The sequence below is a fragment of the Choloepus didactylus genome, chromosome 27, assembly GCF_015220235.1.
Source record: "Choloepus didactylus isolate mChoDid1 chromosome 27, mChoDid1.pri, whole genome shotgun sequence".
Lineage (NCBI taxonomy): Eukaryota > Metazoa > Chordata > Mammalia > Pilosa > Megalonychidae > Choloepus > Choloepus didactylus.
Window position 1 is genome coordinate 25,833,549 of NC_051333.1, and position 18,623 is coordinate 25,852,171.

The following is an 18,623-nucleotide window of genomic DNA, read 5'->3' on the forward strand; positions in this document are numbered from 1 at the left end:
TTGTTGAGTCCAGATTGCCATTCCAGAAGCTGATTTCCTCTGCCTTACATTTGTACTAATACCAGGAAGTCCTTCATTTATGCCTTGTGACAAGATAATGGCACAGCTGTAGGCTATGCACCCTACTTCCCTTCACCCCTGGACAACTTGTCAGGATGCAACAACTCCTTATATAATGAACCTAGCAAATGACTCAGTCATCTTCCTGCTAGCATCCCCGAAATGACCAGTGAATCTCTAGGGATGGGATGTACCCTTCCTTTCTGAAGGAAACAAAATCTTCACTGACTGGGCTACTCCCTGTGTAAGTTGTTGGACAGACAGGACAATGCATGCTAAGATTTTTTACTGTCCCCTTAAAACAAGCCCATGGGTTAGAAAATGTGCAAACAGATTCTATTTGAGACCTCTTCAGGTGGCTCCTGAAGGGTTGGGAGGCATGGATACATTCATTACTCCAGACAGACCTGATCACCCTGTTTGGAATAATAATATGCATAGGAATCTTCAAAGTCCTCCTAATGTGCTGTGGCCGCTGGTGTTCACAAACTTTTACTGTCAACATTGTTGAAAGCTACAGGCCAATAGGTCCAATCCACCTCCACGTTCATGTCCAAGGTCGGAGGTGAGCTTAGGTTGTGGAAGCTAATGCAGACAAGTAGGCTAGGTCTGGTGGAGAAGCCAAGAGGTGGACAGCTGGGGAAGTCTCAGATACACTCAGTGGCCATATCCCAGACGGCACCTGTCCCCGTCCTTGCCCCCTCTTTATTGTTTGCATGTGTAAGTTTGTTATGTTTCTACTCTTATTTGTATGCATGCAGGTGTTTGGTATATTTCTATTTCTTGAGAGACTGAGGCAACTGGGGGAGATGTTCAATGTTAACCAGCCCCAGCTGCTTGCCAGGGCACAGAGGTTGCTCATTGGCAGGGAACCCTCCCCCTGGATTGTATAAAATTCCAATACTTGGGCAGTGCAAGTGTCCCTCATCTCTGATGTGATGTGAGGCATGTGGAGCTCATGAGCAGTTGGCCTCCCCATGGTACCAGCCACATTTAGTTCCTCATTTATAACACAAAGTAGGGTGCGCAGAGCTGCCATCCATTGACACTGACCTGAGCAGTTGGTATCCCCAGAGTCTAGCCATGGTAGGATCTTTTCTCCTGCTCCTTTGGACTCTTTGTACTGTGTAAGTAATAAGGCAGTAATTTGCTGGGAGTCTCTGTTATGCCTGAGGCTATGTTCCCATGACACACCATATAGCAACTCACTTCACAAATGGGAAATTTGGACTTCCTGCATGTTTCTGTAAACCTACAACTGAGCTAAAAAAATTAAAACAAAAAAAAAAAGGAGATAGTGACCGTTTTGGAGTTGGCTAACTTAGGATTTCCCATTTCATCTCTTGGGATTTCTCCTGCAACATAGCTCAGCCCTGTCCCTGGCATCCAGGTGCTATAACCACTGGATATGCTTTCTCCAGGTGGAGCATTGTTTTATCTCAATCAAAACTTAGCTGCTCCATGTACCATGCTTTTGCAGTTTATCTCTGAGGTAAAGCCCTCTGAGGTAAAGCCCAGCCAAGGCGCTAATAGTTCTGGGGAGATGACCATGCCTGGCTGTGGAAGAGGCTGTGACCACTCTTCTGCAAAGGGACCCTCTGAACAAGGAGAAACCTTGGGCATATACTCAGTGGTTGTGATATTTAAAAGCACTAGCCAGATTGTTACTGTGAGGTTATTTCATGGATTGAAATAATGAATCGGTTGATTGCATCCATGGCTAATTATATCTACAATCCACAAAGAAAACTGTCTACAGCAATGAGAGAAGTCTCATCCAGTAGGTTGAAGGCCTTACAGGAAGAATTGAGGATTTCAGTAGTCAGAAAAAAGAATTTCTAAATTTCTATTTCTACTTCAGTCAGCCAGGTTCTCCTGGGGAATTCATCAAGACCTTCACTGTAGGTCCCAACTTGCAGCCTGCCTTATGGAATTTGGAATTGTCAATCCTCATGGTTGCATGAGCAAATTTCTATTATATATATATATATATATTATATACACACACATATGTATATATAGTTGGTCCTGTTTTTCTGAAGAACTCTGACTAATACAGTGGATATAACCTAAGAGTGGTTATAGGGGGCTTAAGGAGAGGCTCAGAGTGAAATGAGGAATTGTCACTGCAGGGGATAGTGACTCACAGCTAATTGTGAGGGTCTTGCAGGGGGAGAGCTGAATTGCCAGTCATCAGAGAGCATTTGGAACCCTACACCTCCACCTTGACTCCTTTCTTTGATCAGTACTGGTGGATCCCATCTTATGAAACTTCTGGAGGACTTTCTTTTGTTTGACACAAAATTTTTTAAGACCCATGTATGGGGATTACCCTTCTCTTATTCTGGATCAGGAATGGTTGGTCAAAGTGTTTGGGAAAGTCATCATCTAAGATCTATGATTTTTCAAAAAACCTAAGATTGGTAAAAGGACAAATGTGCTTTTAGCTTAACACAGCCAGTTATGTGAGTAGAGAGAATTGTTAAGAACTCTGAAGTCAGCCTGCCACAGTTTCATGAATGTTGGCAGAAGATACAAGACTCCTGGGTCAGAGACAAAGTACTTTATTACTCACAGCAACAATAGTAGCCCAAGTATCAGCATTTTCCTGTTCTGGTTCCCCGAGTTCCAATTCCCACAAGGTGATAATTGTGTAATTATCACAAGGTGATAATTACACAGCCTGTAATACACTCAGTGGGGTAAGTCACAGGAGGGGAGCCCTGAAATTAGAGAATTAGAGAATCCAAATCTTTAAAAACAGGCAGTAAGCAAACCTGCTTTCCTCCAGAGGGAGATATTATCTTTCTCTTCTAAGCCTGTTCACTATACAATCATTCTTTTTAAGATAATTCAAAACAAGGCAGTCAGTGCCTCTTCTTGCAAGATGTGCAAATTTACAAGAGAACTAATAAGGAAATGACTCTCATGTTGACCCAATGAAGGGTTTTACAGATTGTCTGTTGCAATATAATATTTATTTATTTTAAATATCAGGAATAACCAAAGATAAACCAAAATAAAACAGCAGCAGGGGCAGTGGCCAGCTTTTTTTTTTTTTTTTTCTTCTTCTTTCTTTTCTTTTTTCTAAGAGGCACGATCTGATTTCTGTTTCTAGGAAACGCTCTCTGGCAGGAAGGTCGACAGCGCCCCCGCGACCGAACATCCACTAGTGAATCAGATCCGGCGGCCTGGGGTCACAGAGCACGGGAAGAGGTCTGCGGGCCCCGGAGGGTCGCTGGGTCGAGCCCCGAGTCGGGGCAGGAGCAGAAGCCAAGCACTCCCCCAGCGTCGGCGGGAACTGCTACATGGCAGTTCTGGGGCACGCAGCCAGCCTTCTAGCCGCAACAAAAGGAGCTGCTGGCGTTCACGCACCGCTCGCTCTTGCATCGCAGCCCGCTCTGGTTCAGCTCTAGGCACTTGTCAATGACTGCGCAGGCGGATGCGGGACGCGTGGAGCTGCAAGCCTCCTGGGCACTCGCACACGGCGCCGCCGGACCCCAGTATCCAGCAGCAGCTCATGCAAGGCACTCATCCGAATCCTCTTCCAAACCGTCTTCATCTCGCGATGCTTTTCGCAGCAGCAGGGGCTAGTGTTCTAAACGGACTTGCTCTCGCTCTGTGACGTCGGGCAGAGCCAGCGCTGGGGGCAGCAGCAGTTCTGGAAGGTGACTGTGGGCCTGGCCAGGGACCCCGCCCACGTGCTGTCCTCTCCGCGCTGGTCCCAGCACACGTCGCGTCCCTCCTGAGCGCGCTCGGCCGGGCTCTTTGGGTGCCCGCAGTCGTGGCCACAGGGCCCGGGGAACACAGGGTGGGCGACACTCGCAGGGCGGGAGCTCGGCAGGTTGACGCAGCGATCAGGGCAGCAGGCTACCGGGCCCTGGCACTCGTCTATGTCCATTTCCTCCGGGCTCAGGCACTGGCGCGGACCTGGGCTATACTCTGCCGGCGACGTGCAGGCGTAGCGGTAGCTGAGGCACGTGTTCTCACACACTCCATTCTGGCAGCTGGAGTCGTCCAGGCACTCGTCCACATCCACGCACTCCAACAGGTTCCCGTCGTAGTAGGAGCCTGCTTGCAGTAGCACTTGTAGCTGGGCTGCATGTTCACACACTCTGCAGATCTTTGCCCCGAACAACATGCCCTCGTCGATGTCGCGGTGGGCTGGCCTGCCATGGTTGACGATGTTGTTGTCCTCAGTGAAGCCCTTCCCGTTGGGGCGGAGGCTGTGGAACTCGGCTGAACTGTAGACTGAGCAGGGATAGATCACACCGTGGTCCCCCCAGCTGGCCCCCAACGAGCAGCGAGCTGGGTGACGTTGGTAGCCAATATGCTGCGGCAAAACGTGTCACTGAAGTTAAGGTAGCAATCCTTTTCTTGGTGGGGCTGCTTCCCCTCCTCACAGTTGTGCTGGTCCCGGGTGGGTCACAGGTGCACACATAGGAGCCCTGCAGGTGCTCTCAGGCCCCGTGGGGAAGGCACAGGCCCGTGTCCTGGTTGCACTCGTCTGTATCTTGGCACTTCCTGCCGCCCACCAGCCGGCGCCCCTGGGGCAGAGACAGAGGTAGGAGCTATGTGTGTTGATGCAGGCCGCGGGGAAGTCACATCACCATTGTCCTCACAGCAGCTCCGGTCCCTGGACAGGTGGTCGCCTGAGAGGCACTAACACACAAAGGACCCTGGCGTGTTGGTGCAGATGCAGTTGTCACGTGTCTCCAGCCTCACACTCGTCCAGGTCCAGGCAGTTGCTGCCCTAGGGCGCAGGCGCTTAGCCGCGGGCGCACGCGCAGTGGAAGGAGCCCAGCAGCGGCTGCCGCCTGCACACTCCTTCCCGCCGCCAAGCCCCGCCCACTGGCTGAGGTACCGGGCTGAATCGCGACGCGCTCCAACCTCCTGGGTTTGTTCCCGCGTTTCCCATCCAGGCAGGAACTGGGGTCCCAGCACTCGTGGATGTTTTCTACGGGCGGCCGAGAGGCCTTGCGGCTGTAGCCGGGGCAGCACTTGCGCTTACAGTGACCGAGGAAATTGATGCAGAAGCCACCCTAGCTGCACAGGTGAGTCCTGGCGCTCTCGTTCATATACACCCACCAGCCCCCTGCACCCCAGCGCCGCCGTGCTGAATGTAGCCGCGGATGCAGCGCTGGTTGTAGGACCGCAGGTGTTGATGTAGCCGGCAGTGGAAGATGGCAGGGAAAATAAGCCATGCCTGGGGCCATGTACATTTACAAGACAGGAAAAAACTCCATTCTGGGAGAGAGGCTAGAGGATCTGGTAAAGGATAGAGGTGGGAAATTCAGGTGGAGAGAAATTGAGGGAAGATGGCCTTGGGAGAAAGGTTATGCAGTGCTTCAGTTGGGCAGATTTTTCACCCCGTTAACTGTTTGTTTTGAGTTTTATCACTGGGAATTTAGCGAGTTGATAGAAGTTTTTCCAGGATTTTGAGTGTGAGAGTTCATCCTCGGAGGGAAGAGGCCACCACTCATCACACTCTTTTGGTTTGCTAAAGCTGTTGAAATGTGAAATTCCGGAAATGGATTGGCTTTTATAAAGGGGATTTATTAAGTTACAAATTTACAGTTCTAAGGCCATAAAACTATCCAAATTTAAGGCATCAACGAGAAGATACTTTCACTGAAGGAAAGCCAGTGACATCTGGAACACCTCTGTCAGCTGGGAAGGCATGTAGCTGGCATCTGCTGGTTGCGTTTCAAAATGGTTTTCTCCAAAATATCGCTCTGGGCTTCTGTCTCTCTTAGCTTCTCTCAGCTCTCTGCTTGGTTCTCCTGGGGCGTTTCTTTCTAAGTGACTGGGAGTCTTCTCTTAGCTTCTCCAGCGCGAACTCTGGGCTTCATTTGTTAGCTCAGCGTCTCCAAACATCCTTCTGTCTGCATCTCCCAGTATCTCCAAGCATCTGCATTTGTGTTGGCTCTTGAGCTCTCTTTAGTACTCCAGTGACGTAATCAAGACCCACCCTGAATGGATGGAGGTCCACAACTCCATGGGAATAATTTAATCAAAGGTCTCATTCACAGTTGGTGAGTCACGTCTCCATGGAAACACTCAATCAAAAGGTTCCACCCTAATCGAAAGACTAATAAGTCTGCCCCCACAAGATTGCATTAAAGAACAAGGCTTTTTTGGGGGACGTAATAGATTCAAACCAGCACAACAGAGATTAAGTTTACAAATTTACAGTTCTAAAGCTGTGAAAATGTCCAAATTAAGGCATCAGGAGGAAGATACCTTCTCTGAAGAAAGGCTGCTGACATCTGGGGTTCCTCTGTCAGATTGTAAGGCACGTGGCTGATGTCTGCTGGTCCTTCGATACAGGATTTCATTGCTTTTGTCTCCTGGTTCCAGTGGCCTTCTCTCTGAGCTTCTGTGGTGTCTCCAGGGCTTTTCTGTCTCTACTCTCTCATAAAGGACTCCAGTAACAGGATTATGACCCACCTTCAAAGGGGTTGGTCACATGTCAGTTGAAACAACCTAATCAAAAGGGTCCCTCCCACAGTAGATCTGCACCTACAGGAACGATTAAAAGAACATGGCCTTTTCTGTGTTACATAACAGCTTCAAACCAGCATGCACTCCAACAGAGGCCAGCCACAGGCTCCTGGCATTGAAGACTGGGCTGGTGAATGAAGCCACTTGATGAATCCCTTAGAGAGAGAGAGGGTGGCAGTGATTTTCTTAGCATTTATTCCTGTTTTCCTCCAAAAGGAGAGATAGATGGACCCACACAAAGAGAAAGTTGCTAAAGTAAACCTGGATTAAGGGTAACTTTTTGACTGTCATACATGGGGCAGCTCCTGAGGGGAGGAACATCTTGGTTCCTTGGCTCTGAGTCAAACATAAAGGATGGGGTTGGCAATAGCAATGTATCAGCATGGGTAAACAGTGTGTGGTTTACACAAAAAGTGCTTCTCAATGTCATAGTTATGAGGTGGCCATTGATGCCTGTGAGAGACTGACACTCACTTCCCTTTGAATCCATAAGGCTGGGACTGAGCCAGTCAGGAAGAAGGAAACACTTGATGATGCCCTCCCAAATTCCAGACTCTGAGTCTCTGCAGTCCATTCCTTCCAGAAAATGTTTCCTGAGCCTGCCACGCTGCCCCAGGCTGGTTCTGAGGCTAAAGGCCCCTGCTCCTAGAGGCTGGGCAAGTGCGTCCGTGTGAGATGTTATCTGACACTTGCCCAAGCTCGGCACAGTGAAAGAGAAGCAGCACCCAAGCAGCATTGGAAAGGCAAGAGGAGTTTCTTGCCACACGTGTTTGTAGCTGGATGGAGAGTTTTCTGCTATCATAAGCTGTGTAGCATGCCCATCAGAGCTACATGGTGTGTCAAACTGCTTCACAATCATCTTTAGTAAGAAACATCCAGGACATTACAAGTAGTGCCAAATGGGCTCTGAGGTGGAAATGTGGAGGCTGTTTCTGAGTATGGTGGCCTTGCCCCCTTCCTGCTTCCAGCACACTGAGGGGCTGGTAAATAGATGATCATCCTTAATTACCTTGCCTGTGGGCCAAATGTTGTTATGAGAAGTAAGTTTCTCAAATTTGGCATTGTGGAGCTGGATTTTGCTACCAGTTGTGAAGTGGACATGAGTACAGAAAGTAGTGGTGGGCAGGGCTGGTGGTGCTGCACAAAGAAGGCATAGCCTTGGCCTGCCAAGTGGACAGACGAACGTTGTGCAGATGGGCAACAGCCTGGAGGCAGGGCTTGCACTTGTCAACCTCTGCAGTCTTTTCAGCGTGAGGATTGTCTGAGTTTTGTGTACAAAAGCGCTTTTATTTAGTGTCACAGTGTCTGAGGTGATGGGCCTTCATGGTTTTGTCCTACTTCCACTTTTTGTGGATGGAGAAACTGAGGTCTGGAAAGACAATATAACAGCAGTAATTCACTTCACAGCCCCCATCTTTGGAGTCTATGCTCATTTAAAGGGAATGGGACTTGCTCTAAATCACCCGGTCATTTAGGGGCAGAACTGGAACCTCAGCTGCAACAGCAGCAAGAGGAAACCCTTCCCAAACATGACACGGAAAGTGGGTCCCTGTCCCTGTGATCAGTGCCTTTCAAGATTAATGTAAAAATATTTCGTCACCTGCTATGGTGTGGGCGCTGCTTTAGGCACTGGAGATGCAGTGACAAGTGAGTTGGAAATGTTTTTCATTCTCACAATTTCTCCAGAAATTACAGGGTGGTTCATTTCCTGGGTACCAATGCTGGGCATCATTTGTGAGGCTAACCCCCAAGGTGCCCACTGTGGTGAAGGATGCGTCAGTCAACAGTGATTCTCTTGAGGACTGAAATTTACAGAGAATCCACAGAAGCAAAATTTTGAGGAGCAATTTTCCCAAACAGAGGAGGTTGGGGTTGGGCAATGTGTTGGAAAATATCCCACCCAGAGATCATGTCTGGGAATTAGGAGGCAATTCTTCCCACATTGCTGTGTTTGGATGTTTAATGCCCTTCTTTGTTTTTTCCTGTTTCTCATCAGGAGCATTGCCCTCATCAAGAGAGTATCTTCCTTCTTATCAAAATAGGAAGGGAGTATTCAGAAGGAGATTTAATTTTACAGTGCAGGGAAACAAATACTATTTATTTATTAGTATAATTAGGACAGGAGACAAAACACATCTCAGATGTGTTTGAGCATTTTATTGCTGCAGATATTGTCTTTCAAAACATTTTAAAATTAAGCCATGAAGCAGCATTCACATTCCCCCAATTACCGCCAGTGTGAGCTTCTCTGGGAGGATGAGAGGAGCGGCCACAGCTAGATCATATGCACTTTATTCATTAAACTGTAATAAGAGTTTTCCCATTTTCCATAAAGATGCCATTTCAAATCCCACCAACAATTGAGCTGAGGCTCCAACAGGTGTGAAATTCTTCATCAGCATATGCATGAGGGAGCAGAATCACACCTCAAATATTTAAGATAAAATTCTTTAATAATATCATGAAAGCGAAACAGGTGTTAAATCACTGCAGAATTTGTGCTATCACCCGGGTGCAAATGTGAGTTCTCCTGAATGATTGTGACATTCCTGCCACAAGGGACTGGGTGGCCTGGTCCTGTTAAGTCCAGAGCAGACTCCGGGTCTAAGATGATTGAGGACAACAGAGGAGAGGTGGGCAAGAACGAGCCGCTTCTCAAGGAGCAGAAGCTGATGATTGTGCTTCTCTGGCCTCTCTGCCTGCTCAGATTATACCAAAAGCAGAGGACAGTGAGTTTCTCCAAAGGTCAAGGATGGCTTGCATTGGACGGTAGTTGATTTTTGTATGACATCCATAACCTCTTCTTCTGGTAAAAGTATCCCTGTTTCCCTTTGGGAATTACCTCTTTCCCAGTGTGTACAGGCTGACAAGGATGGTCCATCAGGGCACCCTGCACCCTCACCCCATTAGGTACAGGATGGACCTGTGACAAAGCTAGCCCAGTTGGGTTCTCTCTTGGGACTTTTGACTCTCGAGTACTGTGAGGCAAGTTTGATTAGAATGGTTTGGGTTAATTAGCTCTGGCTGCCTGGATCCCTGAAATGGCCCTTGTTCTGGTCTCTTTGTGTCTCTTTGTCCAGATGTTTCTTTAATTTGGTGAGCTGTCTACTGTTTTCACATTTTATTCCACTTTTGCTTAAGTTAACCAGAGCTGATTTCTGTTGCTTGCGATTAAAGAACCTTGACTGATATAAAAATAACAACAGCAACAACAGATGCAGATGTTGTTTATTGAGTGCTAAGAGTTTCACAGACCTTACCTCATCTAATGCTCACAGTGACACTCTAAAGGAGATATTATTATCCCTGTCTCATACCACAGGGTATTCAGAGTCATGAGCAGTCCAGGCCAGATGATTCTTCAAAGCCCTGATTTTTAATCCCAAAGAAGCCCTTTATGTGGGGCCTTGCACTTGACTTGTGCTTGCCTCTTGTCTGGAGGGGTCACCACATTGATCAAGCCCCAGACTCAGGGCAAAAGCACTTTCGAAATCATCCTCCCCCCCTCCAGTGGCATGAGATGAGCCTAGAAGCTTGAGGAAGAGTCCTACCTGCCTCCAAACTCCCCCTTTGAGATGAGTATTTGTCTTCCTTCTGAATTAGTTGTTTGTGTGAATCAAGAAATCTCCAATGGGGAGAAATGAATTCTCAGTGGGTGGCAGGAGAGCTGCCTTTGGAGGGCCACAAGGCCTGCAGTGGGGGAATGAGCAGAAACAGTACCCAGGATGGGCTGAACCAGGGAGGCAGGATGCCTCTGGATGGAGGAAATGCCTCTGGAGCAGATCTGCCCATGATGGAGCTGTGCCCCTGGAGAATGTCCTTCAGGGCCGGCTTTAGGCCTCACGTAGTTGAAACTGCTCAGTTATCCAAGGCTTTTGGGGGGGGTTGGCACTGGTCAGAGGTTGACACTCAGATACCTACAAAAGCTAATCAGGTAACATAAAGCGCAAGGTGGCCAGATATAACACAAGAGGGAGTGCTGGGGTCTAGGGCACAGAGGAGAGTGGTTGTTCATTTAAATGGGGTGGCCAGGGCCCAGTGCTAGAATTTCAAGATTCGGGACAGTGGGAGATACGAGTTATTAGGAGGTAAGGGGCCCTTCCAATAATATGAAGAGGGGAAAATTATATTAACCAGATTGTCTTAGAAATATCTGAAAGAATGTTCTATACATGCCTGTTAAGAGGGGAACGCTCCCATCTTCCTCCTACTTTTTAACTAATTGCACTGGTAGCCAACAATTAAAAATTGGGCATTTCATTTGAAAGTCTGAGTTTCTGACTTCTCTTAAAAAAATGACTTTCTCTTTTATTTTTGTGTTTTACATCATGTTAGGCGGATGGGAGCAAGGTCCATGAGGCTGGGACATGGGAAATTGCTAGGGCACCGTGAGAGTTGGTAAGGACATGAACACTCAGCAGTTTCACTGTTTTGTTGTGGACACACTTGATATAATATTCTCAGTTTGTCTGTAAGATGACCATGCCTTAGGGTGGAATATTGGAGCAGTGATCAATAGGCTTCTTTTCACCAGGAGAAAGCCTTGGGATGGCTTTCTCTCTCATGGGGCAAGACACACTTCTCTCCTGCAGGCAAAGTCTGCCAGATAATCTTGTTTGTTATTTCAGGACTGGCTCATAACCTTAAAAGATGACACTCACTCTGTTACTTCAGAGGCACCAACAGTATGTCATCATCCTTGTCCAAAAGATCCAAATAGTCCCAATTATCTAGGCAGGCTTTATTATACTGGAGATTCTGATCTAATAGTTATGTAAATTGCTTTAGGAGTCATTTCATTTGAATGATGTTTGTATTCACATTTAGATTCTCCACTATCTTAAAAGGAAATAGTCATTGGACAAAGACTGGGCTCTCTTTCCTTTCCTTGCCATTATCACTTTCTTCCACTTACACCTGGGGCTAAATGATTTAGGACCAAGGGTTTCCCTAAATCATGGGATCTTCATTCTGGTAGCACATGTTTCTATCTGCATGTGCCTGCTCAGTTCCAGGAGACAAGCTCCAAGCTTCCAGAAGCTGCTCTTTGAAACCTCCACCGAGTTACTAAGACTCCAGTGTTGAGAACAGCAAAAGGGAGGAAGTATATTTTCTTTCCTTTTCCCCCATTTGGGTGGGCAGGCAGTAGGTAGCTGGTATTGCAATGCTTCCTGGACCGAAACAGGCCAGAGACGGCAGAGGTAAGCTGGTGAGCACGCATTTTGTCTAAAAGTTGCAGTAGGCGTTAAAGAGGCCTGGTGTCAGATTCTCTGGATTTTTTCAAGAGAAGTGATATTTTTATTTTTCTGTGGAAACTCTTAAGTTTTTAACATGTCAGTAAAAATTTTTCAGTTTTGCACTGCAAGCTGGATTTGAACCATGGGCCATAATTGATGTGCTCTGGGCTAGCCCATTAAGCCCAGTGGCTGCTCTTTGTATCATAAGCATTGTCAGCGAGGGGGATCTACAGTGTTAGGACAAGCTTCTGTAGGAGTCTTCGGAGGCAAAGAATTTCATTGTGTTTATGCCAAACAATATCCATTCCAATGCTAGAGGCATTTCAATGGTGGTGATAACAGCAAGTGGTAGAGGGTAGTTCGGGAACTATCTTTTGGAAGTTGTGAACCATCATTCTAGATAGTAGGGCCATTAAACCATAGAATACTTTGAACAATTTCTGACCTGTGATTTAGTGCTCTGAGAGTTCAGAAGAGGTCCTGGTTTCCCCTGAGAAGAGAACCAGTGCAAATGACTGTACCAGCCATCATTGTGCCCAGCTTCATTTGCTCCTGAGTTTGTCCTAAGGAGGCATTTGCTGTGGAAAGCTCTTGGGGCTCCTGGGAGGAAAGGGCAACAGATTAGTTAGCATGCACTTTAGGAAGCTGTGCATGAAAGCATGTCACACTGTCAGATGCATTTTATAGTTTTTCAAATGGTAAGTCTTACTTGAACTTTTAAGTAGGCTATGGGCAGACCATAATTTTGAGTCCTTAAAGCAGAGTTGCAGATGATGAGGGCTGTAAATGGAAAGAAGCTGCCACATATTTGCCTGCTAATGGCTGAGACCTAGTGCTGCAGAATAGTGTTTATATAGAGTGCTGAGGGTGAAATTGGCGATGTGATGTAAGGGCAGGGAGCTTCCCTGTGGGATTCCTGTGGAGGCCTATTTACCCAAGGTAAAGACAGGAAGGAAGATGTTAAAATAACTGTTCTTAGCTCTGATCTTGTGATATCTTCAGTGAATCAAAAGGGAGACTTTAAAAAGAACATCTTTTTTCCTAATTATAAAAGCTGCTCAAAGTCAATGTAGAGAAAATGACAAAAAGAACAAAAGAAAAACCTAATCATATTTAAATCACACAGTTAATGTTTCAGTGTATGACCTTCCAGTATGTTTTCTGTGTGTGTGCATGTTCTAGTTTGCTAATGCTGCTGGAATGCAAAACACCAGAGATGGATTGGCTTTTGTAAAGGGGTTCATTTGGTTACAAAGTTACAGTCTTAAGGCCATAAAGTGTCCAAGGTAATGTTCCAAGAATCAGGTACCCTTACTAGAAGATGGCCAGTGGTGTCTGGAAAACCTCTGTTAGCTGGGAAGGCACGTGGCTGGCATCTGCTCCAAAGTTCTGGTTTCAAAATGGTTTTCTCCCAGGACGTTCCTTCTAGGCTGCAGTTCCTCAAAAATGTCACTTAGTTGCTCTTGGGGTGTTTGTTCTCTCTTAGCTTCTCTGGAGCAAGAGTCTGCTTTCAACAGCCATCTTCAAACTGTCTCTCATCTGCAGCTACTCTCTCAGCTTCTGTACATTCTTCAAAGTGTCCTTCTTGGCTGTAGCTCCTTTTCAAAATGTCAGTCTCAGCTGCACTGAGTTCCTTCTGTTTGCCAGCTCATTTATATGGCTCCAGTGATTTAATTTAGACCCACCCTGAATGGGTGGGGAAACACCGCCATGGAAATTATCCAGAGTCGTCACCCACAGTTGGGCGGGGCACATCTCCACAGAAACACTCAAAGAATCACAGTCCAATCAACACTGAAACCTCTGCCCACACAAGATTACATCAAAGATAATGGAGTTTTGGGAGACATAATACATTCAAACCGGCACAGTGCATATACAAAAATGATATTCTACTGTAATTTCTACACTATACATTTTTACTCCTCTTAGCAACTTAGCATGGATATCTAAGTCAAACATTCTACAAACTTGATTTTTGAAAGCTGTGTACTATTCCATAATTTGAAATGAAACTGTACTTTCTCCTCTTGTTGGACATTTTGATTACTTCCATTTGTCTCAATCATAAATAACTCGGTCATAATTATCCTTAAGCATGCCTCTTTGCATGTTTCTGATTATTTCTTTGGTATCTGTTTCTAGAAGTGGAATTGCTGGGGCAGAAGGTACACAGCTCCATTTATATTGGTCACTGATCCACATATTTCCTTTCCTTTATACCTTCTCCTTGACACCCATGGCCTCAAAAATCATCCCGACGCCAACAATAACCGAATATCTGCAGCTGGACCTGTCTGTAGTTTCAGGCCTGCAGAACCAACAACCTCCATCATAAGTCTCTCAGCTTCTTCAGCGTATGTGTTGAAAATGGAACTCAAAACCTTATTCCCCACCCACCACCCTCTGCACTGTGGCTCCTCTTTGCAGAGTGTGGAAACACCATTTACCAGGTGATCAAGACAGAAATCCAGGATTGGTCTTTAATGCCTCCCTTCACTTCCACATCCAATAAATCACCAAGTTGTGAATTCTACCCCTTAAAGGTCTTTGAATTTGTCACGTTTTCATTTTTGTTGAGATACCACCAAAGCTTGCGTCAATGGATTTCTTCAAGAGATTCCTAAATCCTGAGCTCTCTTGCCAGCAATAAATCAGCTTGCTACATACATTAAAACCAGTGTGACAGGACATGAAGGATTCTCTGTCCTGGGGGATTCATGCCTTAAAAAAGGTCTCAGGCCATCATGCTTAACCTGAAGGAATGGTGAATGATTGAGCTACCTTTGACACTTGGTCTGTAGAGATTTTTGAAATAAGAAGCTTCCTGTTTTCTCAGATTGAATCACTGCCTCCCTTACAATAGAAGCTCACTCTGTCCCTCATTGACTTCCTTGAGACAGTGTCAGGTCTGAGTGACTTAGGTGGGGTCCTTTGCACGAGGGCAGCAGGGCTGTGGGAGCAGCAGCTAGGCCAGGGAGGCCATGACCAGTGAGCTTCTCCTCTGCTCACCCACGGGTGCCTCCAAGTCACAGGCTGCATTCTACTCCCTGCATGTCCCCAGGCCTGGCCCAAGTCCTGGACAAACCCAGTGGTTGAAGTGTTTGAAGGAATTGACTGTGCTGGGGACAAGGCCAAGGTCTGATAAATGGCACTCGATTCCTGGCCACTAGCTTGAGTAACTTAGGGAATGGCTCATGTAAGGAAGCCCTGGTCATGGCAAAGAGACAGCTGTGACTTCAGGCATCTGGTGGCAGCCCAGCCCCCTGCTGTTTCTCCCATCTTTACCACCTCTGAGAACCGAGCCATTCAGACAGCAGGCAGGGACTCAACTTACATGTCCAGACCATATCTGGCTTGGTGAATGTGTTTATAAATATCTTGCCTTCCCCAAACCATGAACCATTAATCTAGATTTGTATTAGTTAGCTACTGCTACATAACAAATTACCACAAACTTGGCAGCTTAAAACAACACACATTTATTATGTTAAAAATATTAGACAAAATATTATTTATGGGAGTTTATTTGACAGTTTATGATACATGAATTGGGCAGCATCCAAACTGCGTATGGAAAGGAGCTCTGCCAAGGGAGTGGAAAGGGGAAGCTTACATAACGCAAACACAGAAGCAAGCAAGGAAATGCTCTGATTGGCAGATGTTAAGTTTTCTTTTTACACGGGGGGGGGTTTACAAAGTGGAGAGCAGATATACATTGATTAGTGTAACATGCTTGTCCATTCTGATAAGCTATTTGTACTGGACTGAAACTGGTTTATCACCAGGTGTTGCTTATCTCCAATTCTGTAGGGTGAATTCCATTGTTCCATTTTCTTAAAAAGCCTTTACAGATCATTTGTTTTTGCCTTCTGGAAAATCTCTTATTGGAAAGGGGCCCCTCCTGGGGATTCCCAATGCAAGTGGACATTTTACTTTACTTAACAGTAACTCACTTTGGTCATTGCTCCAATGATGTCATTGGAAACTTCACCAAAACACTCTGGTTGCCACCATTAATTTCAAGTAGGCTTGGTCAGTCATTCTGGTCATTCTATTCCTTTTTTTTTTTTTTTTTTTTCTTGATAGCAGTGGGATTCATTGGGTGGCTGTTCAATTACATTTAAGGCCCTTGGATTAGGGTTACTTACAGAGTTGAGTGGATTGTGGGTGTGGACCTCTTTCTGAGTCAGGGTGAATGTTCTTTTTTTTTTTTTAATTTTAGTCTAGGTCCACTAGAGACTGTCCCATTTCTATCTCATTTTCCTTTTGATTAGCTACCTTAAGAGGACTCATCTATTTTGAGGGCAACAAGGAATTTGAACATAATGTGTTTATAAATATCTTATGCAGTTAGTACAATGAGAAATAAAAATATATTGCTGATAATCACAATTCAAAGCATAAATCCAAAGCATACTAGTTTGTCTCCATATTCCATTAAACCAAGAACTCAAGTCAGGATGTAGGTCTGTCCATTGAAATGTTTGAGCCTGCCGATTTCATTAAATACCTTTACTTGGTCCTTTAAAATATTTTCTGTACCAGAGTGTGCTGGTTTGAATGTATTAAGTCCTCCAGGAAAAGCCATATTCTTTGATGCAGTCTTGTGGGGCAGACATTTTGGTGCTGATTAGATTTGCATGGAAATGTGCCCCACCCAACTGTAGGTGATAACTCTGATGAGATATTTCCATGGAGGCGTGGCCTGACCCATTCAGGGTGGGCCTTGATCAGTGGAGCCACATAAATGAGCTGATGGGCAGAGGGAAAGCAGTGCAGCTGTGAGTGATATTTTGAAGAGGAGCTACAGCCAAGAGGGACACTTTGAAGAAAGCACAGGAGCTGCAGATGAGAGACATTTTGAAGATGGCTGTTGAAAGCAGACTTTTGCTCCGGAGAAGCTAAGAGAGGACAGATACCCCAAGGGCAACTAGGAACTGCAGCCTAGAGAGGAATGTCTAGGAACTGCAGCCTAGAGAGGAATGTCCTGGGAGAAAGCCATTTTGAAACCAGAACTTTGGAGCAGACGCCAGCCATGTGCCTTCCCAGCTAACGGAGGTTTTCTGGACACCATTGGCCATCCTCCAGTGAAGGCACCCAATTGCTTGGACACTTTATGGCCTTAAGACTGTAACTGTGTAACCAAATAAACCCCCTTTATAAAAGCCAATCCATTTCTGGTGTTTTGCATTCGGCAGCATTAGCAACTAGAACACAGAACTATTAATATAAAAGCAACGTTTTCATGGACAGTCAGAGTATCAAGAGCCCATCTGTTTCGCAAGACCACTGATGCTAAGCTGTCAGCTTCAGCCTGGAGAGCCTGAAGAGCATCAAGGGTAGTGTTAAATCTCTGTTTCATGGCTTTATATATATTTCAAAATATCGTATGTTTCTAGGGAAGGTGTGGTGGTGGTCATGAAAGAATGGAACATTGTAGGTCAAGGGATTGGAGGTATTATCCCTTTTTTTTTTTTTCAATTTGAGGCTCAATGTACAAAAGATCCTAAGTTAGCTTTCTGACTGGCATTTAGGGTAGCAGGATCCAGTTCAATTTACAGGTAGGGAACAAAACCATGAAGTTATCTGCAGTTTACAGAGCAGTTGCAAAATAGTGCAGACAATGAACAGGAGCAGAATCTGATAACACACAGGAGTGTGCTTTATTCTTCTATTGAAACACAAAATTTCTTTCTACAGTCACCCTCCTTTTGCTCAAAGATAACCCCAAGAAAGATTATCTTTGGCCATAAAAAAAAGCTGGTTTCATTAAAGTTGGCTTAATTATTTACATAGGTGCAGCAGGAATGGTAATTTATGATAAAGGCCATTTTATGTTTGTTCTGTTGGAAGTTTTTATAAAGAACCTCAGATTGGATTTTTAAATAAAGCCTCTCAAGCCTAGGAAGCCAAGCCAAGACTCAACACCAGATTTCACCTGCAGTACCTATTGAATTTGGTGAATTCCTCTTTCTCGAGGTCCTCAGAGTATCATATGGTTCCTATGCCTGCCAGAAAGTAACCTTCCTTACTCACCTGTAAAGGCTGGGAGCCCTGAAGTCAGGTACCAGACTGGTTTTTCCAAAAGGGTTTTGGAAGCATTGGCTCCATGCAGTCAACCTTAGTTCCTTAAAAGTCTGGGTCACGTCTGATTGCATAAGCATCATTCTCAAACATGGCATTCCAACTAAAGCCATGGTCATATAATCAGTGTTTCCAATTATGTCCCGTTAACAAGGAGGACAGATTCCTATTGAACGTATGCAATTTTTTACCATAAAATTAAGAATATTATAAGAGTTTCCAAATTATGGAAGAATCAGGTAGGGAGAAAAAGATAAATGTTTTATGAATTATATATAGTTTAAGGGAAAAAAGTAAGGGATACCTTGTATCTAGAAAATAGAACATTAAAATACCAGCAATAATCCAGATATAACCTATAATTACCAGTTCATTCAGTCTTAGGTAATTAATCCTTGTTCTGCTCAATCTCATGTTAGCAATCTTAACCCACTGGCTTCTTCACTAGAATTCTGGAGATCTTGACTCAGTCGGTGGTATGGTCTCAAAGTTGCTTAAGCAATGTGATTGGAAGCCTGTGTCCTGAAGTACACGGCATATCCTTTGCGTTTAGCTCTTAGAAGTAGTCCTTGTTGAAGAGGAAGCACTCTGGCATATAGCTGGTTGCAAGTGTTTTCAGGGAAGCATAAAAATAAAAACTAGCTTTAGATGTCTGAAGACTTAAAATGAGCATGGTTAACTTTCTGCTGTTTTACTAAAGTGAATATCTTATGAGATTACATTAAACGTATTTTG

At 45.3% G+C, this 18,623-nt stretch overlaps 1 pseudogene; it reads right to left on the reverse strand.

Annotated features, from left to right (window-relative positions):
• Positions 1-3,320: 3,320 nt before the first annotated feature.
• LOC119521210 overlaps positions 3,321-18,623 on the reverse strand; it is a 28,926-nt pseudogene continuing 13,623 nt past the window's right edge.